Source organism: Muscardinus avellanarius, assembly GCF_963383645.1.
Source record: "Muscardinus avellanarius genome assembly, chromosome: 13".
NCBI classification, from domain to species: Eukaryota; Metazoa; Chordata; class Mammalia; order Rodentia; family Gliridae; genus Muscardinus; species Muscardinus avellanarius.
Window position 1 is genome coordinate 7,168,859 of NC_137799.1, and position 26,948 is coordinate 7,195,806.

Consider the following 26,948-nt stretch of genomic DNA (forward strand, 5'->3'; position numbering starts at 1 on the left):
CCCTGTTTCCAAAATGAAAATGTAAAAATAGGTCTGGGAGTGTAGCCCGGAGGTAGAAGGGCTTCCAGGAACCCCAGTACCACCAAAAAAAAAAAAAAAAAAAAAAAAAAATAATAATAATAATAATAATAATAAATAAATAAATAATCTTCCTCACTCAGCCTCCCAAATACTGGGATTACAGTTGTGTGCCAACACACCCAGTTTATAGGCTCTTTCTTGGTGTGTCTGAATCCTTGTTTCTTTGGGTCAAGGCGGTACCTTTTCCTTTGTGGTGATCTGCCCAGTGGCACTTGTCCAAAGCTCAACTCAAACATATTCAGTAGACCCCCCCAAAAAAAAAATATATATATACACACACACATACACGCATATATACATACACACACATATACATGCGTGCACGCACACACACACACACACACACACACACACACACACACGGCTGGGCATGGTGTTGCATGCCCAGGTTGAGACAGAAGGATTGCAGGTTTGAGGGAAGCCTCAACAACTTAGACCCTATTTCAGAATAAAAAAGAAAAAGAGCTGGGGGTGTAATTCAGAGGTAGAGTGCCCCTGGGTTCAATCCCCGGTACCAAAAATAAAATAAAAACATGTATTCTCCCTAAAATCTTCTCCTCCTCCTCTTTCTCTTGGGGTCTCGGGGTCCTCTTACCCCTTTGTGTTCCCCAGGGCCCCACTAAGTCCAGGCACCTGGACTGGCTGGTTCTGCCTCCACCTGTCCAGATGCAGACCCTGGCTGCCCTCCCGCTCCAGGCCAGCATCCCGACCAGGCGCCTGCAGGACACGGACAGCCACAAGGCTCTCTCTTCCTTTCTTTTTGCGATACTGGGGATGGAACACCGGGGGCATTCTATCTCAAAGCTACACCCCCAGCCCTATTTTTTATTCTTTATTTTGAAACAGGGTCTCACTGAGCTGTAAAGGGCTCACTAAGTGCCAAGGCTGTCCGCGAACCGCGATCCTCCTGTCTCAGCCTCCCGGCTTTCCCACGAGGCTCTTTCTGAATACAAGCTTAACTGCTTTGCTCTCCTTCTTCAACCCTTTATGGCTCCCCATTTCCCTCTGGATAAAATCTTGAATCCCTGTCATTGCCTGCATGACCTCCCACGCCAGCTGAAGCGGGCTGATGTCTCTGGGCTCCAGGTCTGTTTAGCTGAGGTAAGGATCCTTCTTATCCACCGCCGTGCAGACTGTGTCTCCAGAGCCAGGTCCTGGGGCCACCCCTGGAGCACCTGATACCTATTAATGCCCCAAGTCCACGGCTCTGTGCTCATCCCGACCGGGGACTCCACTTAGACCCCACATCTCCTGTCCCTGAGAGCCAGGGAGTAGTTCCACATCTCCATCCTGGGTCCAACATCCATCTGACTCCCAAGAAAAAGAAAACATTGTTACTGCTTCAAGAATATTTCCCACTCCCCCTCCCCGTCCCGGCCACTTCCTCTTTGGTATTTATGCCTCAAACTGAAGCCGACTGTTTGGCCTCTTTTCTGCCTACAAAACAGTTTTACTCTTTTATGGCCACAAAAATTTCCTTCCCGTCCTCGCGTTCACAGGAAAGAGAGGGGGCGACTCGGTCAGAGCGGATTGTAGCTGGAGGCGTCCTGTTCACTCGACTCCAGGGAAAGGGTTTATCATCTGTTTTTTCTCTGACCTTGAGCCTGGCAGAGGCAGCCAGGAAGACCGGAGGCGGGAGCGGGGGAGCGGGAGGGCCGAGCAGCCGCTGCCCTAGGGACCAGCCGGGTGGGTGGCGGGGGAGGCAGCTGGCCGCGGAGGCCAGGGGAGCGGAGGCCAGGGGAGCGGAGGCCAGCGCGCTCTCCAGCTCTCTCCCTGTGGTCCTGAGCGTGCGGGGTCTGTCTTGCTGCCCTGCCGTCCCCGGAAATGGCGCAGTCCGGATATTCAGAGATGCAGGAGACTCCAAGTGGGAGCCACCAGGTAGAGCCACCCCGCGCCACACAGAGAGAACCCCCCCCCCGCGGGCGCCTTTGCCCCTACTGCAAGGACAGTGGCACCCACGGGGCGAGGGGGGTTCTAACTTCCCATGCCTGTGGGAGAAGTGACCCCCAACATTTTCTGAGCATCCTGTCTTTACCACTGTGAGGCAAAGCAGGCTGGGACAGATGACTTCTCCAACGCAGCCTCATTCTTATTATACAAATATGATCCGAGGCCCAGACCCAATCCCGGTACTCAGGAGCTGAGACAGGAGGACCACAGGTTAAAGGCCAGCCTCAGCAATTTAGTGAGACCCTGCATATATATATATATATATATATATATATATATATATATATATATATATATATAATTTTTTTTTTCAGTACTGGGGATGGAACCCAGGGGCATTCTGCCTCCAAGCTACACCCCCAGCCTGATTTTTTATTCTTTATTTTGAAACAGGATCTCACCGAGTTGCAAAGGGCCTCATTAAGTAGTATCTGAGAGTGGCGCACGCTTGTAATCCCTGCACTTGGGAGGCAGAGACAGGAGGATCGTGCAGGTTCGAAGCCAGCGCGCTGGCTTAAGAGACCCTGTTTCCAAATAAAATATAAAATAGGTCTGGGAGGTAGCCCGAAGGTAGAAGGGTTTCCAGGAACCCCAGTACCACCAAAAAAAAAAAAAAAAAAAAAAAGTAGTAGCTGAGACTGTCTGCGAACCATGATCCTCCTGTCTCAGCCTCCCAAGTGCTGGGATTATAAGTGTGCGTCACCATGCCCAGGTTTGTTTTGATATTTTTTGTTTTATTTTTAACGGGTCTGGGGATGGAACCTAGGGACATTGGCTCTCTGAGCTACACCCCCTGCCCTATTTTTTATTCTTTATTTGGAAACAGGGTCTCACTGAGTTGCAAAGGGCCTCACTAAATAGCTGAGGCTGGCCGTGAACTGTGATCCTCCAGTCTTAGCCTCCCGAATGCTGGGATTACAAGCGTGCGCCACCATGCTCGGCTCTGTTTCAATAATTTTTAAACAGCCAGGCATGGTGGCACTTGTAATGCCAGTACTTGGGAAGCTGAGGCAGGAGGATCACAGGTTTGAGGACAGCCTCAGCAAGTAGTGAGACTCTCATCAACCTAGTGAGACCCTGTTTCCAAAGAAATACTGAAAAATAGGGCTGGGGGGTGTGGCTTGGAGAATGCCCCTGGGTTCAATTCCCAGAACCAATAAATAAACAAATGAATAAATAAATAGTCTGGGTGTAGCTGGGAGGTGGCCTAACCCCCAGGGAGCGGGAAAGCTTATCTAATGTCTAGAACACAGTGTCTCTTTTTGACAGGCCCCGCGGCTCTGTCCCTGCCCCCGCTCACTGTTCAAGCCGCTGTGGGGAAAGGGCACCCCGCGTGCCACGTGGCCAGGGCACAGGCGTGGGTGATTCTCTCTGCGAGGACAGCAAATACGGCAGCAAGGACCAATCCCCTGCTGCCCGCCCTCTTGGTCACAGATATTTGCACCTCTGTTTGCGCAGGGCAGCGGGTTAAAGATGGCCGCGAAGCGTCTGTCATCCCCCACCCCATGAGGACATGGGAGTCCTCCCCCTTCCTCTCAGCCCAGGGGGCCCAGGTCCAGCTCTGAACGGCAGAACGTGCTAGAAGCCACGCTATGGGCTTCTTACCTCCCGTGCCTGAGGAGAAGTGACCCCCATTTACTGAGTGTCCTGTCTTTTTCACACCTCGAGTCAAGCATAGCGGCCCACGCCTGTAATCCCTGCACTTGGGAGGCGGAGGCAGGAGGATCCCAGGTTCAAAGCCAGCCTCCGCTACTTAGCGAGAGCCTGTTTCAAAATAGAAAATAAAATAGGGCCAGACAGGGGTGGTGGCACAGAGGTAGAAGGTCCGTGGGTTTAATTCCCAGTAACACACACACACAAACACACACACACACACACACACACACACACACACACACGCAAAGACACAGCCCATTTTTCTGGAGATGCACCCAAGCCTTGGCCTGGAGCTCCTGGAGATTGCCGGTCTGTTTTTACAGGGCGGAGGATGGAGCCCAGGATCCTGCACTGAGCAATCAGCTGCCACCGAGCCCCGCCCTCAGCTCCTTAGGGTTATTTATTTATTTATTGTTTGTTTGTTTGTTTGTTTGTTTGATGGGGAGACATTGGAGACTGAACCCAGGGGCATTCTGTCTCCAAGCTACACCAGCCCTTTTTACTTATTTATTTATTTAGTTTTTTGAGGGTCTAGGGATGGAACCCAGGGGCATTTGACCTCCAAGCTACACCCCCTGCCCTATTTTTATTCTTTATTTTGAAACAGAGTCTCACTGAGTTGCAGAGGGCCTCACTAAGTAGCTGAGGCTATCAGCGAATCGCAACCCTCAGGTCTTAGCCTCCCGAATGCTGGGATTGTAAGCGTGCGCCACCACGCCCGGCTACTTATTTATTTTTGAAACAGGGTCTTGTTAGGTTGCTGACGGTCACTCTAAATTTCTGAGGCTAGCCGGACGTGGTGGTGCACGCTTGTAATCCCCGCTCTTGGGAGGCTGAGATAGGAGAATCTCACGGGTTCAAAGCCAGCCTCAGCTACTTAGTGAGACCCTGTTTCCAAATAAAATATTAAAAAAATATCTGGGAATATAGCCCGGAGGTAGAAAGCCTCTGGGTTCCACCCCCAGTACCACCAAAATAAAAAAAAAAAAATTGCTGAGGCCTCAAACCTACAATCTTCCTATCTCAGCCTCCAAAATACTGGGGTTAGAAGGTGTTCACCTTTCTCTCTTTTTTTTTTTTGGCGGTACTGGGGATGGAACCCAGGGGCGTTCTACCTTCGAGTGATACCCCCAGCCCTATTTTTTATCTTGATTTTGAAACAGTCTCACTGAGTCGCAAAGGGCTTCGCTGAGTAGCTGAGGCTGGCTGCGAACCGCGATCCTCTTGTCTCAGGCTCCCGAAGGCCGGGATGACAAGCGTGCGCCACCACGCCCGGCTGCCGCAGTTGCGTTTTTTAACCCTGCTAAGATAGAATTTCTGGATTTCCTCTTCTCCTTCCTCCCCTCCTGCACACAGGCTCAGTCCCTCCAGAGCCGCCTCTGTCTTGAGCGCCCTTTGAGATGCTGCTTCAGCAGCGGAAGCTTAATGCTTCCATCTTGGAGCTGGGGCCAGGCTCCGGGGAGCGGTGGGGTCCTCCCAAGGGCGCCAGGGAAGGGCCTGTCCCGGCCTCTGTCCTTGGCACGAAGAGGCCGCCTTCGCCTTCCCCGGGTTTGTGTCCAGGTGTCTTACAAGGACACCAATCACATCAGACTAATCTCCTTTTCTATTTTTGGTTTGGTTTTGGTACTATAGATTTGACCCAGAGGCATTCTACCTCTGAGCTACACCCCAACCCTATTTTATCTTTTATTTTGAAACAGGATGTCGGCTGGGTGTGGTGACTGAGGCTTGTAATGCCAGTACTTGGGAGGATAAGACCAGAGGATCACAGGTTCACCAACAGCCTCAGCTACTTAGTGAGGCCCTCTGTAACTTAGCGAGTCTCTATTTAAAAATAAAATAAAATAAGGCAGGGGATGTAGCTCAGAGGTAGAATTGCCCCTGGGTCCAATTCCTAGTACCACCAAAAAACAACTACTAAAAAGAAATAGGACAGCCGGCCGTGGTGGCGCAGGCTTGTAATCCCAGCATTTGGGAGGCTGAGACCGGAGGATCACTGTTCGCAGACAGCCTCAGCTACTTAGTGAGGCCCTTTGCAACTCAGTGAGACCCTGTTTCAAAATAAAGAATAAAAAATAGGGTAAGGGGTGTAGCTTGGAGGTAGAATGCCCCTGGGTTCCATCCCCAGTACTGCAAAAAAGAAGAAAGAAAGAAAGAAAGAAAGAAAGAAAGAAAGAAAGAAAGAAAGAAAGAGGGTCTCACTAAGTTGTTGAAGGCCTTGCTAAATTGCTAAAGCTGGCCTCAAAACTGCCATCTTCCTATCTCAGCACCAAGATACTGGGATTACAGTTAACTGCTTTTATTTATTTATTTATTTATTTATTTATTTTCAGTACTGGGAACCCAGGGGCATTCTACCCCCAAGCAACACCCTCAGCCCTATTTTTTTATTCTTTATTTTGAAACGGGGTCTCACTGAGTTCAAAGGGCTTCACTAAGTAGCTGAGGCTGGCCATGAACCACGATTCTCCGGTCTCAGCCTCCCGAATGCTGGGGTTACAAGCGTGCCCACCGCGCCCACCTCTTTAAAGACCATGACTCCAAATAGACCTACTTATGTCATACTGGAGATTAGGACTTCAACATGCACATTTTGCAAGATTTGGGGTTGGGGGATCATGCTTCAGCCCCATTACGTGCAACAAATAGCAGGCAATACATGCTAGACAGTTTCTTCTCAAGCTCTCCAGCTAAAGCCACAAGTGCAGAATAGCAGTATTACCTTCGAAATTCTTGTAGGCGAGAGTCTTACCCAATACTTCCCACTGTGTATCGCAGGTCACTGACCTCTCCACCTGCAGTAACTCTTTCCTTGTCATCTGTTATCTGCTTCTAGAACCCATGCAGTATATTTACTGTTGTAGATTATTACTTCTAGGTACTGGTTTCTGTATTAGTCAGGTTTTGCAAGGTTATGCTGTGTAACAAACACCCCCTGAAGCTCAGTAGGGGGCCAGAGCCAACATTTATTTTAATTCAGGTTTAATGTTGGTTATAGTTAGTGATGTCACTTTTCTGAGAGGCTGGGGTGGGAGCCCCTTTGACTTTGGGCATGGCCTTGCAGGGCGCACAGCCTTAGCAAGTTCGCATTTTGATGGGGGAGACCCCGTTCCAGGGGTCACACCCCCCTTCAGCTCAGCAATCTCCTGCCGTGAATCTAGGCATCTGTCTTTCAGAGGGCCGCGGGAGGGCAGGAGACTTATGTCAAGAAACCCAGCTGCTGTTGGAGGAGAGAGTGTCCCCCATCAGACGTAGGTGAGGGGGTGAGTCTCTGCTGGTCACCCCAGATGCTCCTCTGCTCAAAGTGCCTCCAGGGGCCAAGCATTCTCGTCTAGTTATACGTTTATTTCAGTGTGTGTGTGTGTGTGTGTGTGTGTGTGAATCTTATGACCTTTTTATTATCTACCCCCAGAAGATGGGGAAACTGAGGACCAGGGAAGCCAAACCCATCTCCTGTAACAAGAACAACAACGCAGGACTCCAGCCCACCGGGCTGCTGTGCTCAAGAGGCCGTGGTAGGGTGGTGGTAGAGCGCAGCCCCCTGCTCTCCCAGGACGCCCGGGCCGCACACTGGGCCCGCAGTCACAGCACGCACTGTGGCACACACAGGTACACAATACAGCACACATGGTACTCATGCACACACGCTGTACACAGAGCATACGGTACTCAAACATACAGCTCTGTTTCAAAAATAAAGAATAAATCGGGCTGGGGGTGTAGCTGGGAGGCATAATGCCCCTGGGTTCATCCTCAGTACTGCAAAAATAAATAATAATAATAACAACACTGGGGGGCGTGAAGCTCTGCAGAGGCCGCACGGGCCGGACCCCAGGAGCCTGGCCAATGACCCTGTGAGTTCTTACTACACCAACAAGGAAACTGAGTCATGGGGAGTCTTGTCCTGGGGTCTGGGTCTCAGCAGCAACTCCTCAGGGACGGACTCCTCAGCCAGCCACCCGGCTCCTACCGTCCCCCAGAAGCAAGGGATGGCGGCAGTGGTCTCAGGTCCCAGTGAGAGGGGCCTGTGGGAAGCTGGAAGGGACCGTGGACCCGGCCCCATGCTGGGGAGGGCCATGTCTGCGGGCGCAGCCTCCAGGCCCAGCCTGGGTTCCAGAACCTTCCAGAGACCCCGGCCCTGGGCACTGGCTCAGTGCCTCATCCTGGGTCCACCTTTGTGTGATCTCGGCCCCCAGACCTCAGTTTCCCCACGTGGACAGGGACGGGCTTGTTCTGGGGGTGCCCTCTCTCTCTACTGGAAGCCCCCACATTCTGTGCTTCCTCTGGGCGGGGGCAAATGTGGGGTCCAGGGCGGTGTGGGTTTCTGTGACCAAGCCTCAGAGCCCCAAGACTCCCCAGCACCCCTCGGCCCAGCAGCACCGCGGGCGCAGCGCAGCCGCGGCGAGAGGAAAATGCAAATGTTTTTTATCCTTCATTCTTTTCAATGCTGAAACCAGCCTTGACAGCCTCTGAAAATAAATGGCACCGACTCGCTGGGATTTCAAATTCCGTGATTAAGGGCTGGAGCAAATACTCTCCCCTCCCTCGCTCCTCCCGCGCCGCCGCCCGCCCTCCCCCGGCGCTGATGGAGCGCGGACCGCGCTGCTGCCACCTCGCCGCGGCTCGGCGCGGCTGTTTATCAGGGAGGGCTGGCCGCCCCGCCCGCCACGCGCGGGCACGCGTGCACACTGGCCCGCGCGCGCACACGCATGCACGGTGCACACGGGCCCGCGCGCGCACACAGGCCCACGCGCGCACACAGGCCCACGCGTGCACACTGGCCCCCGCGCGCACACGCATGCACGGTGCACACAGGCCCCCGCGTGCACACAGGCCCGCGCGTGCACACTGGCCCGCGCGCGCACACGCATGCATGGTGCACACAGGCCCACGCGTGCACACTGGCCCGCGCGCGCACACGCCTGCACGGGTGCACACCGGCCCCCGCGCGCACACAGGCCCACGCCTGCACACTGGCCCCCGCGCGCACACGCATGCACGCGTGCACACTGGCTCACGCGTGCACACTGGCCCGCGCGCGCACAGCGGCCCACTTAACCCGGGTGGAAGCTGCGAAGTCGGGGGCGGGGCGGAGGGGGGAGGGGTCCTCTGCGCGCCGGGTGCGGTGCCTCAGTTTCCTCTGTGCTCACGTTTCCCGCTGTGGAGGGACGCAGGGCTGTCCCCGGGCCCAGCGACAGGCCAGCCCCGCGGCACCATTCTCAGCGCTCGGATCCCCTCTGGGAAGACGGGGCTCAGCAGGCACCGCCGGGGCTCCGGCCTCCCGGACGCAGCCTGGAGCCTCCCTCCCCGTCCTAGCTGGGAGGCCCAGGCCCAGGCGCGGCCGGGCGGTGGTTACGTCTGAGAGGAGGGCTCCCTTACTCCACAGGGCCACCTCTGTCCGCAGCCAAGGCTCCATGGACCCGCCCCGCGCCTCCCGGGCTGGTCTAGACACCGCTGATGAAGGTGATAACAGGCTCCCAGGTGCCAGCTGGAGGTGGCCGGCTGCCAGGCGGGCATGGGGGTAAGGGCTGGTGCACTGCCACTGGGGGAGCAGGGAGGACGCCCCAGCTGGCTGCAGGGCCTCCAGACCAGCTCTCCAGACCTGCGGAGCCCCTCACCCCCCTGCCTGCCCTCGTAGAGGAGGACCTGCTTCCAGACCTGCAGGGTAGCCCACAGCCCCCGCCTGGGCCTGGGCTTGCTCTGGTCTTGGTCCCATTTGCATGAAGCCCTCTGGATGGGCCCTATAATCATACCCATTTTACCACGAAAAAAGCTGAGGATCCAGAAAATGAGGGAGTGATTCTCACCAAAGTCAGCCAGCAGGGAGGTCACATTTGGAGCAGTAAATCCATCCAGCCCCCCCCCCCCAAGAAAACCTGTTATTTGCTTGTTTTGGTGCTGGGGAGGCCACACGGACCCTGAACACGCTGAGCACACGCTGCGCGGCACCAGTCCTGGGTCGTTCTGCGGGCGCCAGACGCCTCGCTGAACTGCATGAAACAGCAGGGCCTGGTGGCCCTTGCCTCTAATCCCAATACGTGGGAGGCTGAGACTAGGAGGATTGCGGGTTTGAGGACAGCCTCACCAATTTACCAAGGCCCTCAGCAACTTGGTGAGAAACTGTTGCCAAGAAAGACAGAAAAAAAGTGCTGGGGTGTAGCTCAGGGGTAGAACACGCCTGGGTTCAATCTCTAGCCCCCAAACAAATGAGCAAAAAAGAAAACCAAAATAAATAATAATAATAATAATAATAATAATAATAATAATAAAGGGGGCTGGGGATGTAGCTTGGAGGTAGAATGCTCCTGGGTTCAATCCCAGTACAAAAAAAAAAAAAAATGGGGCTGATTGCTGTTGAACCCCTTTGACCTGTAAACACATCCGTTTCGGTCTAGTCCACCCAGAGCAATACTCGCTGTACGTGGGTTTTGGCTCCTGGCCGATGAGTTTTCAGAACAAAGCCTCCACAAGAACACATCGGGCGCCCTTGGGTGGTAGGAGCTCCAGGGGCTCTCTGGGGGCCCCAGGTGATCCAGTCCTGCCAGGGGAGGGAACCTCCAGAATGAGTGACCTTTTCCAGAGATGGGACTACACAGCCTGGCTTTAGCCCCAGACCACTGTCTCTGGAGTCCCCTCCCTTATATCCCCTAGCTACAGCCCCAGAGACTCTGGGAGTTGGGGCCAGATTTAATAAATTAAAAATACCAGAACCCAGCCAGGCGTGGTGGCGCATGCTTGTAATAATCCCAGTACTTGGGAGGCTGAGACAGGAGGATCGCAGGTTCTTGGCCAGCCTCAGCTACTTAGTGAGGCGCTCAGTAACCCAGGAAGACCCTGTTTCAAAATAATTTTAAGAAATAGGGCTGAGGGTGTAGCTCAGAGGTAGAATGCCCTCCCCAGTACAGCAAAACAGAAAAGAAATAAACCAGAACCCAGTTAAATTTGCATTTCTAATAAACAATGGATATCAGTTTATGTTCTATGCAAATACTTGAGTAAAGACGTGTTTCTGAGAGTCCCATTTACGGGAAGGACTGAGATTGTGTCTGATACCATCTGGGCACCTTCCTTTGAAGGCAGGCTCCTCTTCTACATAGAGACCTAACAGCAGGTGGAAGAGAACACTGGTGTCCCCGAAATGGAGACCAGACTGGAAGTATGGGCGCTGGGAACCACAGCAGATCTTGAGAGCCTGGGATTCCGCTCGCAGACCTGAGGGTCGGATGAGATGAATTAGCCCACAGAGGTTGACTGTAGGGGCGGCCGTGGGCAGGAGCTGCCACTGACCTAGGTTGCCCCTGTTAGGACACAGCTGAGACGTTCCAGAAAACGCCTCTCAAACATGCAGTCTCCCTGGCCTTCCTCCATCACAGAATCCAGAACATTTAATAACTCAATTTCCCAGCTTCCCTTGCAGCTAGGATGGACATGTGACCCGGCCCTGGCCAATGAGACAAAGGCAGAAGAGTTTGAGGAAGATTTTTCCTTCCATAATTAAAAGGGAAGGCTTTCAAAGGAAAACAAAACAAAACAAAAACTTTACCATACCCGTCTTCTTTCTGCCTGCAATGGGGATGTGCAGGCTAGAGGTGGGGCGGCCATGTCAGGGCTGTGGGAACGAACGCCAGACACGATGCCTGGCTCCTCACTCACGCCGTACCAGGGCAGCCAGCCCTTTGTCTACCATCGTATGGACTGAAAGGAGTTTACCTGCTTAAACTGGGCTTGGGAGAGTTCTGTTATTCACAGCCCAGCGTGAGTCCCGGGAGACCCATGCATCTCGGGGCCCGAGGGGAGATCCTGGACCCTGCAGATCACGATCTGGGGACAGGTAAAAATCCACTTACTTGCATATAATGACTATCGCAGCCCCTGGAACAGATGTCCCCTGCCTGCCCCAGGGACCGCGCCTGTGCTCGGCTGAGGCAAACCTGTCCAGGCTGAGGCTGCCCGGAGATCTCCGGGGGTGGGGGCCTGTTCCTTCATTCTAAGATTATACCTTTTTTTTGGGGGGAGGGAGAATTTAAAATGTAACTTATTTCATGAGGTGATCGTTTTTCATCATGGATTTTTTTTGGTGTGTGTGTGTGTGTGCTGTTCTGTGTGTGGTTTTGTTATCATTCTTACCTTGCAAAATAACAAAAAACAAAACAAAACAAAAAAAAACCCTGCTTGTAATCCCAGTACTTGGGAGGCTGAGATAGGAGGATCGAGGCCAACCTCAGCAACTTAGTGAGGCTCTCTGCAATTTAGGGAGACCCTGTTTCAAAAAATAATAAAACATCTGGGGATGTCACTTGGAGGTAGAACGCCCCTGGATTCCATCCCCAGTACCAAACAAACAAACAAGCAAAAATTGGTGTCCTGGTTACCAATTGCCTTTTGAGATCGCTTGGGTCTTTCGGAGCACACCTGAGAACCCTGCAGCTCTGGCACCCCCAGGCCCAGGGGGAGGAGCAGCCCCTGCCGTGGGTGGGCGGGCCTGGGGCAGAGTCGCCCTGTTCCAGGTGGCTGCGTTTTGTGCCCAAGGGCCTGGCACTGGGAGAACATTCTGGGCCTGCTGTGTTCTCCCCGGGGAGGAGAACGGAGTGTTCCCGGTCCTGCGAAGGTGGAGCCCCGGAGCGCACGGGGTTCCGGAGCCGCCAGGGCAGACTGTGTTCTGCCTGCCCTAAAGCCCCGCGGTCAGGGACCACCGCACGCAGCCCAGCTAGACGGTCATCCCAGCAAACCCAGGATGGCCAGGGAAAACAGGAATTTGTGGGAGAGTCCAGGCCACTGCAGGGGATGGCGGAAGGCCCAGGGGACCTGGCATCCAGCAGTCGGGGAGAGGAGCCCGGGAGAGCTCTGGCGGGAGCAGCACCCGGGAGCCGCTCAGCCGGGGAGATAAAAGGCGAACAGCTACACTCGCAGCATTTTAAAGCTCGCTCGCAGCACCAGCAGCTGGGCCCTAATGAGCCGCAGGAGGACCGGCAGCAGGCGGGAGGGGAGTTGCTCCGAGCACAGAGGGTGCAGGGCCAAAGCCAGCCGGATCTCCAAGCCCTGCCTACCACCCTGGGAAGCGCCGCCGAGACCCCGGGAGAGTGAGTCCGGGCTGCCCTGGGGATCACGTCCATCACGGGAGCCGCGGCGGTCCTGACCCACAGACCCATGGACGCTACACAAGAGACAGCGCCTTTGCCTCACCCCGACCTATTAGAATCTTGCAACTGGGGCACAGCAGAGAGGTCCTGGGTCCCTTTCTCAGGGGTGAAAGGCGTTCGGGGCATAAGAACGTCAGCTCTTTCCTGCTCAGCCTCAGCCTCCCCCTTGGCTCTGGCTCCAGGCCCAGCCTGCTTTTAGCAAGGCAGTGGAGATCCTTTGTATTTGGGGATTGAACCCAGGGGCATTTTAACTCCAAGTCACCGCCCCCAACTCTTTTTCTTTTTTCTTTTGAACCGATCTGGCTAAGTTGCGGAGGCTGGCCTTGAACCTGCGATCCTGTCTCGTCTCAGCCTTAGGGTACAGTATTAATTGGCTGAAGAGCTCGCTGGCAGCAGACTGTGCTGAATCCCAGCTCAGGCTGAGCTGAAGACATCTGGCTGGGTGACCTGGGGCCGGCAGCCCGCCCTCTCTGAGCCTCTGGCTGGGTGACCTGGGGCCGGCAGCCCGCCCTCTCTGAGCCTCGGCTCCCTTCCCAGAAGGGAGACCGCGTCCATCTCCAACAGCTGCCAGGAGGCGTCGCGTGTCTCCTGAGGAGCCCGCTGCCACGGACGCCTGGACCAGGAAAGGGCTCTGGCTAGCCGGCTGGAGGAATGTCCTGATTCCTTCCAGAAGTTTCCAACGTTTCTGGGCCAGCAGGGCTCCTGGGAGCGGCCTCCGGATCTGTTCATGTTCAGGGAAGCAGGGGCTTCCTCTGCGCTGGGAGATTTACTTTATTTTTAAAGGGGTTGAGGCCACTCTGCAATCAGGGGCTCTGTGGCTGGAGGGGAAGGAGGCTGGGGAGGGGCGTTAATCAGGGCTCAGAGGACATGCAAATCAGGAGAACACTCAAGTGATTAGGGGACCCCGACCCGCAGGCTGGCCTGGGCCCCGGAGGAGAAGACAGCCGAGAGGCAGGCAGGCCGCCCCGCCCAGCTGGACACCAGCGAGGGAGGGACCCGGCGCGGTCAGAGGGACAGGCGGGGGCAAGAGTCCTGGGTGCAGAGCCCCGGCCGGCCCTCCTCAGCCCCCCCCCCCTTGCAGCATCTAAAACATAGCAAGGGAGGCAGGCCCCACCCGAGGAGACGGCAGGGGAGAGGGCGCCATCCCGGGGCCGCCATGCTAAAGCCCTGGAACCAATCAGTGTCCGACACTATGGGACCCGTTCATGACTATCTTCCACGCCCTCCCCAACGCCATGACTTTCCCGGATGTGGCCAGATGGTCAGACACCGCTCCGTGAAGGGGAAGAGCAGGCTGCCAAACCCTGGGTGGTGAGCACCTAAGTCTAGAAAAGTCTGGAAGGGCAGACCCGCGACGGCGGTAGCGCTCTGGGGGCCCTGGGTCTCTGTTCATTCTTCTCTTCTTTGATGACTATTATTAAGTGTTTTTTCTTTTTGTGGTACTGGGGATGGAACCCAGGGGCTTTCTACCTTCAAGCTACACCCCCTGCCCTATTTTTTATTCTTTATTTTGAAACAGGGTCTCACTGAGTTGCAGAGGGCCTCACTAAGTAGCTGAGCCTGTCCGAGAACAGCTCAGCCTCCCAAATGCTGGGATTACAAGCGTGCGCCACCACGCCCGGCTATTAACTGTTTTTTTTTTTAATAATGAACATTTCTTTCTTTCTTTCTTTCTTTTTTTCTTTCTTTCCTTCTTCCTTTTGTTTTTGGTGGTACTAGGGTTCTTGGAAACCCTTCTACTTTGGCGCTACACTCCCAGACCTAATTTTATACTTTTTTTATTTGGAAACAGGGTCTCTGAAGCCAGCTGCACTTCAGAGACCCTGTTGTGCAATCCTCCTGTCTCTGCCTCCCAAGCGCGGGGATTACAAGCGTGCGCCACCATGCCCAGCCTATGTTTCTTTATTTTTTTAATACTAATTTATTTTGGGTACTAGGGATTGAACCCAGGAGCATTCTACCTCTGAGATACACCCCTCAAACCTTTTTATTTTGAAACAGGGTCTTGCTAAGTTACTGAGGCTGGCCTTGAGCCTGCGATCCTCCTGTTTCAGCCTCCCAAGTACTGGATTATAGGTGTATGTGACCATGCCCGGCTAGATCATATGTTCCATTTATAATCAGTAAAGCTACTTTTTCTCTTTTAAAAAAGCCACTCTAAGCCGGGCATGGTGGTGCACGTTTGTAATTCCAGCGTTTAGGAGGCTGAGACAGGAGGATCGCAGGTTCAAAGCCAGCCTCTGAAACTTTGTGAGAGCCTGTTTCAAAATAAAGAATTAAATGTGGCTGGGGGTGTAGGTCGGGTGTAGGGCACCCCTGGGTTCTGTCCCCAGGGCCACACACACAGAAGGGGTCACATGGTGCGCATGGTACCCTGCAGGTGACAGCCCAGCAGGCCTGGGCAGTTACAGTTCTCAAACACGTTCACATCAAGCCATCCACCCATCCATCTATCCATCCATTTATCAATCCATGCATCAACCCACACATCCATCCATCCATCCATCCACCCACCAATCCATCCATCCATCCATCCATCCATCCATCCATCCATCCACCCACACACCCATCCATCCATCCATCCATCCATCCATCCATCCATCCATTTATCCACCCATCCACCCACCCATCTGTCCATCCATCTGTCCACCCACCCCACCCATCCATACATCCACTCACTCATCACTGAGTGAGTGCGGCCGTGAATGGCTCCCTGTCAGCCGGTCAGGGTCGCCTGCAAGTGAATGTGCCACTGTCTTAACAAAACAACTTGGGGTTTTCAGACCACTAATTTTAGGGTTTAGTTAAGTAAGGGACGGGAACCACTTTGGAATCAGGGCCCAGGTGTGATGATCCAGCTGTCTTCCTGCAAGCTCTCCCCAGTGTAAGGGGCAAGCCGTGGAGTTGCTGGGGCCATGATCTGTTGTTGTTGGCTTGGAATTATCAGTGATGTGTTCTTCAATAAGGGCCCCCCCTAATTTTTCTTTTGCAAGGGCCCCTAACAATCATGTAGCCAGCCCTTCCAGCTTGTAGATTTAGGCTAAGAATTAAGGGCAGCTTCTCTGTGAGGGGTGCACGAACAGATGGATGGATAGGTGGGTGGGTGGGTGGTTGATTGGCAGGTGAGTGGCAGACAGATGGGTGGATGGAAGAGTGGATGGATGGATGTGCAGGTGGGTGGATGGATGGATAAATGGATTGATAGAGGATGAATTGGTGGATGGACAGATGGGTGGATGAGTGAGTGGATGTATGGATGGGTGGGGTGGGTGGACAGATGGATGGACAGATGGGTGGGTGGATGGGTGGATAAATGGATGGATGGATGGATGGATGGATGGATGGATGTGTGGGTGGATGGATGGATGGATGGATTGGTGGATGGATGGATGGATGGATGGATGGATGGATGGATGGATGGATGTGTGGGTAGATGCATGGATTGATAAATGGATGGATGGATGGATTGGTGGATGGATGGATGGATGGGTGGGTGGGTGGACAGATGGATGGACAGATGGGTGGGTGGATGGGTGAATAAATAGATGGATGGATGGATGGATGGATGTGTGGGTGGATGGATGGATGGATGGATGGATGGATGGATGGATGCATGGATTGATAAATGGATGGATAGATGGATGGGTGGATGGATGGATGGATGGATGGATGGGTGGGTGGGTGGACAGATGGATGAACAGATGGGTGGGTGGATGGGTGGATAAATGGATGGATGGATGGATGGATGGATGGATGTGTGGGTGGATGGATGGATGGATGAGTGGATAGATGCATGGATTGATAAATGGATGGATAGATGGATGGGTGGATGGATGGATAGATGGATGGATGGATGGATTGGCGGGTGGAATATCATCCCCATCCCTCCTTGCTCTGCCCCGTCCTGACTTCCAGCACCACAGTCAGTGGAGAGCCCGCCCTCATCAGGGTCTTGCATGGCTTCTGAGCTGGAGAAAGGCTGATATCCGTGCAGCTCCTTGGGTCCCCGACTCAGGTTCAAGACCTCAGGAGGAGTGGTAGATTTGAGTTTCTGACCCCCCCCCCCCCCATGATGTGGGCCTGAGACACTGGGAACCAATTCTGGGCGGTTCTGAGGATCGGGAGCTCTGTCCCTCCTTTCTAGCTGTGTGATCGTAAGTGCGCTGCCAAACCTCTCTTAACCTTCCAAAATGGGCAACACTCGTCCTTCAGCCCTAGCAGGCCATTTTTTTTCTGGAAATGAGGTCCTTCCTGTCAGTCTCGGGGTCCCCATGCCAGCCGGGGGCGGGCCGGGGTGTGCAGGTAGGACAGAGGGCTGCAGGAGGCCGGGCGGGCAGGCAGAGGGCCTGGCCAGCCTGGGCCAGGCACACAGTAGGCCCACAGAAGTGGAGTTGCAGTGCTGTTTGGACTCTCCTGTGGGGCTGTGGCTGCGACTGCGGCACCTCCCTAGGGGTGGGAGGCAGGTGAGCCGCGGAGGAGCAGGAGGGAGGACGAGGATGGCAGGGCTGGCGGATGGAGTCCAGGCACGTTCTGCTACCAATTAAGGCAGCCCTGGCGCACAGGGGGCCTGGGCCGGCATTTATCAGCCCGCCGGGAGGGGCTGGCAAGCTGTCCTCGGCTGACGGATTAGACAGCGGACAATTAGGTTCCAGGCGGGTGCAGCTCATGCTTGCTCTAGCGCGAGCTCTCTCTCTCTCTCTCTCTCTCTCTCTCTCTCTCTCTCTCTCTCTCTCACACACACACACACACACACACACACACACACACACACACACACACACGCTTTCTCCACGGTCTGCAAGGCCCAGCGACAGCCAGCTGGGTCCCTGCCCAGCCCCCAGCGGCAAAAGCAAATCACTGAGCTCCTGCCCGGCCCAGGGGCTGAGGAGCACCCTCCAGGAGGATCACAGGCCCCAGGTCTCCCCGCCCAGCTCCACGCCCACAGTCCCTGCTCCAGCTCGGCTTCCCGCCTGGAAATCCACTAGGGTCCTGGCTGAGTGCAGAGCTGAGCCGGTTAGGCACAGACCGGCCTCCCAGCCGGATCCCAACACCAGGCCCACCTCCCGTCCACCCAGGGGGCCCAGGGAGGGACGGGCAAGGTGAGGACGGAGGAGGATGGAGGCCTCCTCCAACTGCTGGGAAACTGCAAGGTTCTAGAATGCTCTGCCCTGCCGATTCCCTGTGTGGAGCCAGGAACACAAGAAGGGCAGAGTCCCTCTTTGGGAAAGGCAGAATCTGCAAGGCCCTGCGGCAGCTCTGGCTCATGCCAGGTCACTGGCTGTCCTGGCTGGCTTCTCCTCCTCCTCCTCCTCCCCTCCTCCTCCTCTTCCTCCTCCTCTCCTCCTCCTCTTCCTCCTCCTCCCCTCCTCCTCCTCCTCCTCCCCTCCTCCTCCTCCTCCTCCTCCTCCTCCCCTTCTCTTCCTCCTCCCCTCCTCCTCCTCCTCCCCCCTCCTCCCCTCCTCCTCCTCCTTCTCCTCCTCTTCCTCCTCCCCTCCTCCCCTCTTCTTCCTCCTCCTCCTCCTCCTCCTCTTCCTCCTCCCCTCCTCTCCTCCTCCTCCTCCTCCTCCTCCTCCCCTCCCCTCCTCCTCCTCCTCCTCTTCCTCCTCCCCTCCTCTCCTCCTCCTCCTCCTCCTCCTCCTCCTCCTCCTCCTCACCCTGCACAGCCGGGGAAGGGTCATCTGGAGACCCCCTCCATGCCAATCCCACTCCAGAGCCGCTGAGGGGTAATTTGGTTACTGTGGGGTTATTGTGGGGTTATTTGGTTACTGGTTGGTTATTGTTCCCCTGCCCCCAGCCCCCCTGGTTCCACCCCAGCGTCTTCCTGCCTCTGAACTCCGCTGGAATGTCCCTTCTCCCCGAAGGCCCCCCGCGGTCTCCCTGGAGCCCCACAGGCTTTCCCCCCTTGGATGGACCCCAGTGTGGACACCAGCAGCAAGCAAGGTGGCCTCTCTGGGGCTGCAGCCTTGGGCACAATGGATGCTCCATAAAGGTGGGTCTGGCATATGAATGGCCCAGAGGCCGCCCCTCCCTGGCGGAGCCCCAGCCTTCAGGGCCCGGGTCTCCTGTCTGCCTGGGCTTCGAGGGCCCCGGAGCTTGGGGGAGGGATGTATGCCTCACTTTCCTCATCTGTTAAGGGGGCACGATGGGGCCTGCTTGGAATGAGGATAAAGTTCCTTAAAGCTCTTAGAAGCGCACCCGGCAGAGGAAGCATCGCGTAGGCAGGTTTGTGTGGAGCACGATGGGATGGATGCCTGGTCACGGACACCTGCTGTGCGACCACGGAGGGTCCCCAAAGCAGAAGAAAAGGAGCAGGGGACCGCCACGTCTGCACGAGCCAGGCCACATCAGCCGGGCCCCAGGGGAGGGTGGCAGGCCGCCCTCCCCAGCTATGAAGACCCACCTCAGTCAAATCCTGAGTGCGCCCACAAGGTAGTGGGGGGCCGTTCTCGAGTGGGCGCCACAAGGCTGCCATTCTTCCATTTTTTTTTTCAGTACTGGGGGTGGAACCCAGGGGCATTCTACCTCCGACCTACACCCCAGCCTGATTGTTTATTCTTTATTTTGAAACAGGGTCTCACTGAGTTGCAAAGAGCCTCACTAAGTGGTAGCTGAGGCTGTCTGTGAACCGCAATCTTCCGGGTCTCAGCCTCCCAAATGCTGGGATTACAAGAGTGCGCCACCACGCCTGGCTCTTGTGTGTGTGTGTGTGTGTGTGTGTGTGTGTGTGTGTGTGTGTTACTAGGGACTGAACCCAGGGGCACTCTCCCACAGAGCCACACCTCCAGCCTTTTTTTACTTTTATTTTCAAACAGGGTCCTGCTAAGTTGCTGAGGCTGGCCTTGAACTTGTGATCCTCCTGCTCAGCCTCAGGAGTAGCTGGGATCACAGGTGTGCACCATGGTGCCGGGCACTGCCCTCCAGTTCTGAGTCTTGTGATTCACTGGCTCCCTCACTCATTGGTCCAACAAGTGTATAATCGGCCCCACTGCCCCACCAGGCCTGCCCTGGGTTGGTGCGTGCAGGGGCTCCCTGGTGCCTTACAATCCAGAGGGAGGGAGCGGGCTGCGTGTGGACCCTTGGAGAGGAGGGGCTGTGCAGAGTGGATGGGAGCTCCTCCATGGCCGAGCAGCTTCGAGGAGGAGCAGGGGTATCTGCAAGGTTGGGACCAGACACGGCCCTCTCTGGGCCTCTGTTTCTACAGTGAGTGGACACTGGGAGCCGTGGGGACTGCAGAATGGCAAAGGAAATTAGTATTTTCTTTTAAAACAATCTTGCCCCAGCCGGGCGTGGTGGCGCACACTTGTAATCCCCGCGCTTGGGAGGCAGAGACAGGAGGATCGTGCAGGTTCGAAGCCAGCCGCGCACGCTGGCTTAGGAGACCCTGTTTCCAAATAAAATGTAAAAATAGGTCTGGGAGTGTAGCCCGGAGGTAGAAGGGCTTCCAGGAACCCCAGTACCACACACAAAAAAAAAAAAAAACCCCAAAAAAAACCAATCTTGCCCCAAAGCCGGGTGCAGTGGCACACAACTATCACCTCAGTACTTGGGAGGTTAAGATGGGAGGATCGCAGATTGAAGGCCGGCCTCAGCAACTTAGTGGGACCCTTTTTCAAAGTAAAAAATCACACTGGGCTGGTGTGTGGCATAGCGGTAGAACGGCCCTGGGTTCCATCCCCAGTACCAAAAAAAAAAAAAAAAAAAAAAAAGAATATATGAGAAAAGAAAAATATCCAGCTGGGTGTGGCGGCGCGCACTTGTGATCCCAGTACTTGGGAGGCAGAGACGGGAGGATCAGGTTCGCGGACAGCCTCAGCTACTCAGTGAGGCCCTCTGCAACTCAGTGAGACCCTGTTTCAAAATAAAGAATGAAAATAGGGCTGAGAGTATAGCTGAGAGGTAGAATGCCCCTGGGTCCATTCCCAGTACTGAAAAAAAAAAAAAAAATCCTACCCAAATTCTGATGGATTCTGCCCAGCCTTCCAGTGGGCGGGCCTTGTGATGGCCAGGAGGCCGGAAGGGCCCAGTGACCCCAGCAGCCAAGGTCAAAAGCAGAACATGGGAACTGGGGAGGCGCGTGTCTGAGCCCGGGGGGCTCTGAGGGTCCAGGGCCAGCGCCCCCTCCTCCTCGTGCCTGGCTGTGCTCCCAGGCTCCTCCCGCCCCCATCCCATCCTCCGGGGAGGGATCTCGGCCAGGCAGCTCGGAGTCCTGGAGTGTCTGAGATCCCTCTTGGACCGCGGGATCATTCATGCTTGGTCACCCCTCCAACCCCAAATTCGGAGCCTCCACGAAGCCCCTTATTAGGAACGTGGTCAATTTCCTGCTAATTAAAATAAATACTATGCCACATTAAAGGCCAATTAATTTTCAGAGCTGCCAGGGAAAGACTTCCTGGAAGCTGCGCGCCCGCCCCACTCCCCACAGAAGAGGTGGCCGCGGGGTCCTGGGTTCCCCCTGGGGTGAGGACAGGGCCCAGAGGGAGGAGGGGACCCCACTGTCCCTGGGAACCAGGCCCTGAGGCCAGGTCCCCCGGTTTGCTCCAGCCCATGGCCAGCCTCACTCCCTAACAGCACCCTTTGTCTTTTTGGGGGTACTGGGGATTAAACCCAGACGCATTCTGCCTCCAAGCCACACCCCAGCCCTATGTTGATTCTATTAATTAATTTATTAGTTAATTTAATTTTTGTGGTACTGTGGATTGAACCCAGGGGTGTTCTGCCTCTGAGCTACACCTCCAGCCCAATTTTTAATTATTTAATTATTTATTTTATGCTGTTGTGGATTGAATCCAGGGGCATTCTACCTCCAAGCTCCACCCCAGCCCAATTTTTTTGTGTGTGTGTGGTTCTGGGGGTGGAACCCAGGGGCTTTTCTACCTCTGGGCTACACCCTCAGACCTATTTTATACTTTATTTGGAAACAGGGTCTCACTAAGTTGCTGAGAGCCTCACTCAGTAGCTGAGGCTGGCTTCGAACCTGTGCGATCCTCCTGTCTCAGCCTCCCAAGGGCTGGGATTACAAGTGTGCGGCACCACGCCTGGTCCAATTTTTTTATTTTTTATTTTGAAACAGGGGCTAAATAGCAGAAGGCTTAAGAGGCTGAGGCTGGCGGTAAGCCCGGATCCTCCTGTCTCAGCCTCCCAGGAACTAGGATTAAAAGCATGCACCCACACCCGGCTTGTTATTCTTTTTTTTTTGGTGGTGGTGGTACTGGGGTTCCTGGAAGCCCTTCTACCTCCGGGCTACACTCCCAGACCTATTTTATATTTTTATTTGGAAACAGGGTCTCTTAAGCCAGTGCAGCTGGCTTCGAACCAGTGTGATCCTCCTGTCTCCGCCTCCCAAGTGCAGGGATTACAAGCGTGCGCCACCACGCCCACTATTCTTTATTTTTGAAACAAGGTCTCATTAAGTTGCGGAGGGCCTCACTACATAGCTGAGGCTGGCCTGGAACCTGAAATCCTCCTGTCTCAGCCTCCCAAGTAGTGGGATTACAAGCATGAACCACCACACTCAGCTCAGTGCTCTTCATTTAGGGAAAAAAAGGGGGTTCTGGATGCGCAGCAAAAAAGAGCAGGGGCTGTGCGTGGTGGCGCACGCTTGTGATCCCCGCGCTTTGAGGCCGGAGGATCCCACAGGCTTGAAGCCAGCCTCAGCTACTTAGTGAGGCTCTCAGCAACTGAGTGAGACCGTTTCCAAATAAATTATTAAAAAATAAAGCCAGGTGTGGTGGCGCACGCTTGTAATCCCCGCGCTTGGGAGGCGGAGACAGGAGGATCGCGCAGGTTCGAAGCCAGCCGTGCTGGCTTAAGAGACCCTGTTTCCAGATAAAAATATAAAATAGGTCTGGGAGTGTAGCCTGGAGGTAGAAAGCCCCTGGGTTCCACCCCCAGTATCACAAAAAGAAAAAAGAAAAAAGAAAAAAAGCAAGCAGGGACCACCGCATCCTCACAGAGCCACGCCGCCTCACTAGGCCCGGTCAGCTGAGGCCAGCCTGCTCTCTAGACCTGAAGAGGACTCCTGTCATGGAGGGCCGGGGCGCCGCAGGCCTGCTCCCCTGGGCAACTGTCTCTTACTGGCGCCGTGAGGCTCCGAGAGGTCCAGCAACATGTGCGAGGCCACACAGCTGCCCGAGTCTTAATGGTGACAATCTCTTGTGTTCGAGATCCAAGCTGTTTGATTTCTTTAAGCAAAGGCAAGGTCTTTGGGTCTTCTCTCCTGGAGGCAGTGAGCTGAAAATGAATGGCGTTTCCCGTGTAGCCTTGGACCGCCCCGTTGCCGCCCTGGGCCTCGGTGCCGGGCGCACTGGTGGAGGAGGGCCACGCTCATGGCTCCCTGGACTCTCAGCTTGAGCTTTCCTCCAGGTCCTGGCCTGGGGCAGGCTCCAGGTCCACAGCGCGCAGCCAGAGAGGTTGCCCCCTCTGCCAGGGCAGGGCGACCGGGCTGCCGTGCAGTGGGGAGACAGTGGGGCTGACACAGGTGCACCCTGCAATCCCGGTACTTGGGAGGCTGAGAGGGGAGGATGATCAGAGGGTTGAGGCCAGAGAAGAGGAGGAGGACGAGGAGCCACTGTCAAGCTCTCAGGGAAGCCAGGAGACCACCCTGACCACGGCCCTCCATGCCTCACCCATGGGTGGGTCTGCCCAGGCCAGTACTTGCTCAGGATTCTGGACACAGAGAGGATGCTGGGGCACCTGCCAGGCGGGGCTGGGGGGACCCATCACAACTCACAGGTGTCTCAGGAAAGGCAGAGAGAAGAGGTTTCCTGGGAGGGGGCACAGCACAAGCAAAGGCCCGGTGGCCTGAAAGAACAAGGCTTATTGTCCAGCAGAGATTAGCTTGGCATGGTCTGTGCACTGGCTGGAGCCGGAGAGGGGTGAGGTCCTTCTGCCAAGTCAAAGACTCCAGAACAGGAGCAGAAACAGTCGCCACTCAAGGCTGGTGCTGGGGCCTCCGAGGCTGGGACCAGAGCCTGTGGAGGGGTTAGGCCAGTGCTGGGGCCAGCGGCCGGCATCGGAGCCAGCTGTGAGGCAAGGCCGGAGCTGGGGCCTCTGAGGCCGGGATCAGAGCCTGCTGAGGGGTTAGGCCGGTGCCAGGGCCAGCGGCCGGCATCGGAGCCTGCTGTGAGGCAAGGCCGGTGCTGGGGCCTCCGAGGCCAGGATCGAAGCCTGCCAAGGGGTTAGGCCGGTGCCGGGGCCAGTGAGGCAGTGGATGGGAGCCTGCCATGAGGCAAGGCCAGTGCCGGGGCTTCTGAGGCAGGGATCAGAGCCTGCCGAGGGGTTAGGCCGCTGCTGGGGTCAGCGAGGCTGGGATCTGAGCCAGCCATGAGGCAAGGCTGGTGCCAGCGCCTCTGAGGCCGGGATCAGAACCTGCCAAGGGGTTAGGCCAGTGCCGGGGTCAGCGAGGCTGGGATGGGAGCCTGCCGAGGGGTTAGGCCGGTGCCGGGGCCAGTGAGGCCGGGATGGGAGCCTGCCGTGAGGCAAGGCCAGTGCCAGGGCTTCCGAGGCCAGGAGAGGAGTCTGTCGAAGTGTTAGGCCGGTGCCAGGGTCCGTGAGGCTGGGATGGAGCCTGCCCTAAGGCTAGGCCAGTGCTGGGGCCTCGGAGGCTGGGATCGGAGCCAGCTGAAGGGTTAGGCCGGTGTGGGGGCCAGCGAGGCCAGAATTGCGGCCTCCCATGAGGCAAGGCCGCTGCTGTAGCCAGCGAGGTCTGGATCAGTCCACCGGGTGGCCAGGCCACAACTGGGGCCGTCAAGAGTGGGATCGGTACTTGCAACGCGGCATGCACAGAGAAATATTGCAGAAAATAAAAACCAGATGCTTCCCCTAATCAGCAATAACTAGGAGGAAAGGGGCAACAGGAAGTGGTCGAGGTATAGGAAGGGCCCTATAGCGAAGCAATTAGGGTGACCAATCAGAGGGTATGGGATAGGGGAGGATGGAGCCTCTTTAAAAAGCAGGAGGTACATAAACAAATGTATCAAAGTTAATCACCAAACAAGCATGGGATGGAGGGAGGGGGAGGGGATGGGATGGGGACTAGATGAGGGCTAATTGGATGATGTGTGCTTGTATATCCTCTCAAGTCTTGTATTCCAATGTGATGTATGATTACAATGCGCCAATAAAAATAAATTAAATAAATAAATAAAATTTTTGAAACTGGAAAAAAAAAAAAAGAAACAAAAAAAAAAAAGAAACAGTCGCCACTGTGGCTGAGCAGTTACAGTGTAACCAGCACTCTGCCGGCCCATCTCGGCACTAGCTCACCAAGTCCTCCCGCATCCTATTGGTCCAGAGAGGTCAGGTTAGGTAAGCAGCCTGAGCTCACCCAGCAGAAAGTGGCCCCAGTTCTTGCCCACAGTGTGCGCCCTGCAGGGCCCACAGTCATGGGGCTCCCAGGGAGCTGCAGGGGGTTCCTGCAACTCTTTCCTGAAAGAGGGCTTCGACCTGCATCTTTTGACCCCACCCACTGTCCCCAGGTTCCCGGGGACTCTGAAGTACTCAGACTCCTCCCTACTGGAAGCTTTGGCCCCTCTGACCCCCAGGCCCAGTGCCACCCGGTCTCCTCTCTCTTCGACCTGAGACCTCAGAGAGCCCCAGCTCCCTCCAGGACTCCAGCCTCGCCGTGGGCAGAGCCCTGCAGAAGGTGTGGCTGCCGTCCCTCCGGGAGGACTGCGGGTGGCTCAACAGCTGCGGCCCCCAGTGCGGCAAGCCCACGGCAGCGTTTCTGCTTCACAGAGGGGTAAAATGAGGCAGGCCAGGCCCATGGCTCGCCCGAGGCCCTGCAGCAGGGATTAGGGATTAGGGCGTTCTGGTTCCTTAGCTAAGTTCAGGCCAGCAAACCTCCTGTCCGGTGCTCCCTTCCCTGTGCCTGTGGCAGACATTACTAATGGATCACTGCACGCTTTCCCGGAAGCCCAGCTGCAGCCTCAGAATCTTTCCAAAACAGCCGCTACCATCTGGGTTTGCTGGCGATCGGTGGCGCCTGCTCACTCCCCTGGCTTATCTAGCATCTGCCCAGCACCTGGGCCGGGCCCAGCACGCGGCCCAGGTCACAGTAATGAACCTTCGCTGAGTGGGCGGCTGTAAAGCAGCTTCACCAGCTACGTCCCAACAGCCCGGGCCTCGGATTCTCCGTGCCTTTCATCTGGGCTGACGGACACCTGGGATGTCGCCTCCCCAGAGCCGCAGGTCAGAGCCAGGCCCGGACCGGCCTCTGCCTCCCAGCAGCGCGGCCCTGCCCGGGCCGGGTCAGGCTACTGCCCCTTCAGTGTCTGCTGGCCAGAGTGGACCAGAGTGGACCTCGGCCTGGATTTCTGAAGATCCCGGGGCCAAGGTGGGAAGGGGTCCTTGGAAGAAGGGTGAGAGCCTGGAGTTCTAGAATCATAGTTTAGGGGAGTCCACAGGTCACCCCCTTTGCTATGATCTGACTGTACCCAGGTTACATGTTGAAACGTAACCTGGGGAGGCCGGGCATGGCGGCGCACGCTTGTCATCCCCGCGCTCGGGAGGCGGAGACAGGAGGATCGCGCAGGTTCGAAGCCAGCCGCGCTGGCTTAAGAGACCCTGTTTCCAAATAAAAATGTAAAAATAGGTCTGGGAGTGTAACCCGGAGGTAGAAGGGCTTCCAGAAACCCCAGTACCACCAAAAAAAAAAAAAAAAAAAAAAAAAGAAGCGTAACCTGGGGCTTGGCGTGGTGGCACACGCCTGCAGTCCTAGCGCTTGGGAGGCTGAGACAGGAGGAAGGAGGCCAGCAAAGACCTTCAGCAGCTTAGTGAGACTCTTTAAATTAAAAAAAAAAAAACAAAAAACATAACCTGGGACATGATGTTAAGAGGTGGGGCCCCGGGAGGCGAATGGGCCATGACGGTGCCACCCTTGCCAGGGACCCGCGGAGCTCAGCCCTCCTACCACGCGGGGTCACGGCCAGAAGCACCATCTATGAGAAATGGGCCCTCGCCAGGTGCAGAACCGGCTGGTCCGTGACCTTAGATTTCCTAGTCTTTGTGGTCGCTAAGTATTTGTTGTTTATCAATTACCCGTTCCACAGGTTTTGTTACAGAAGCTTATGTGATGAACTCCTCCCCCTCCTTTTTCTTTTTTTGGTACTGGAGATGGGGGGG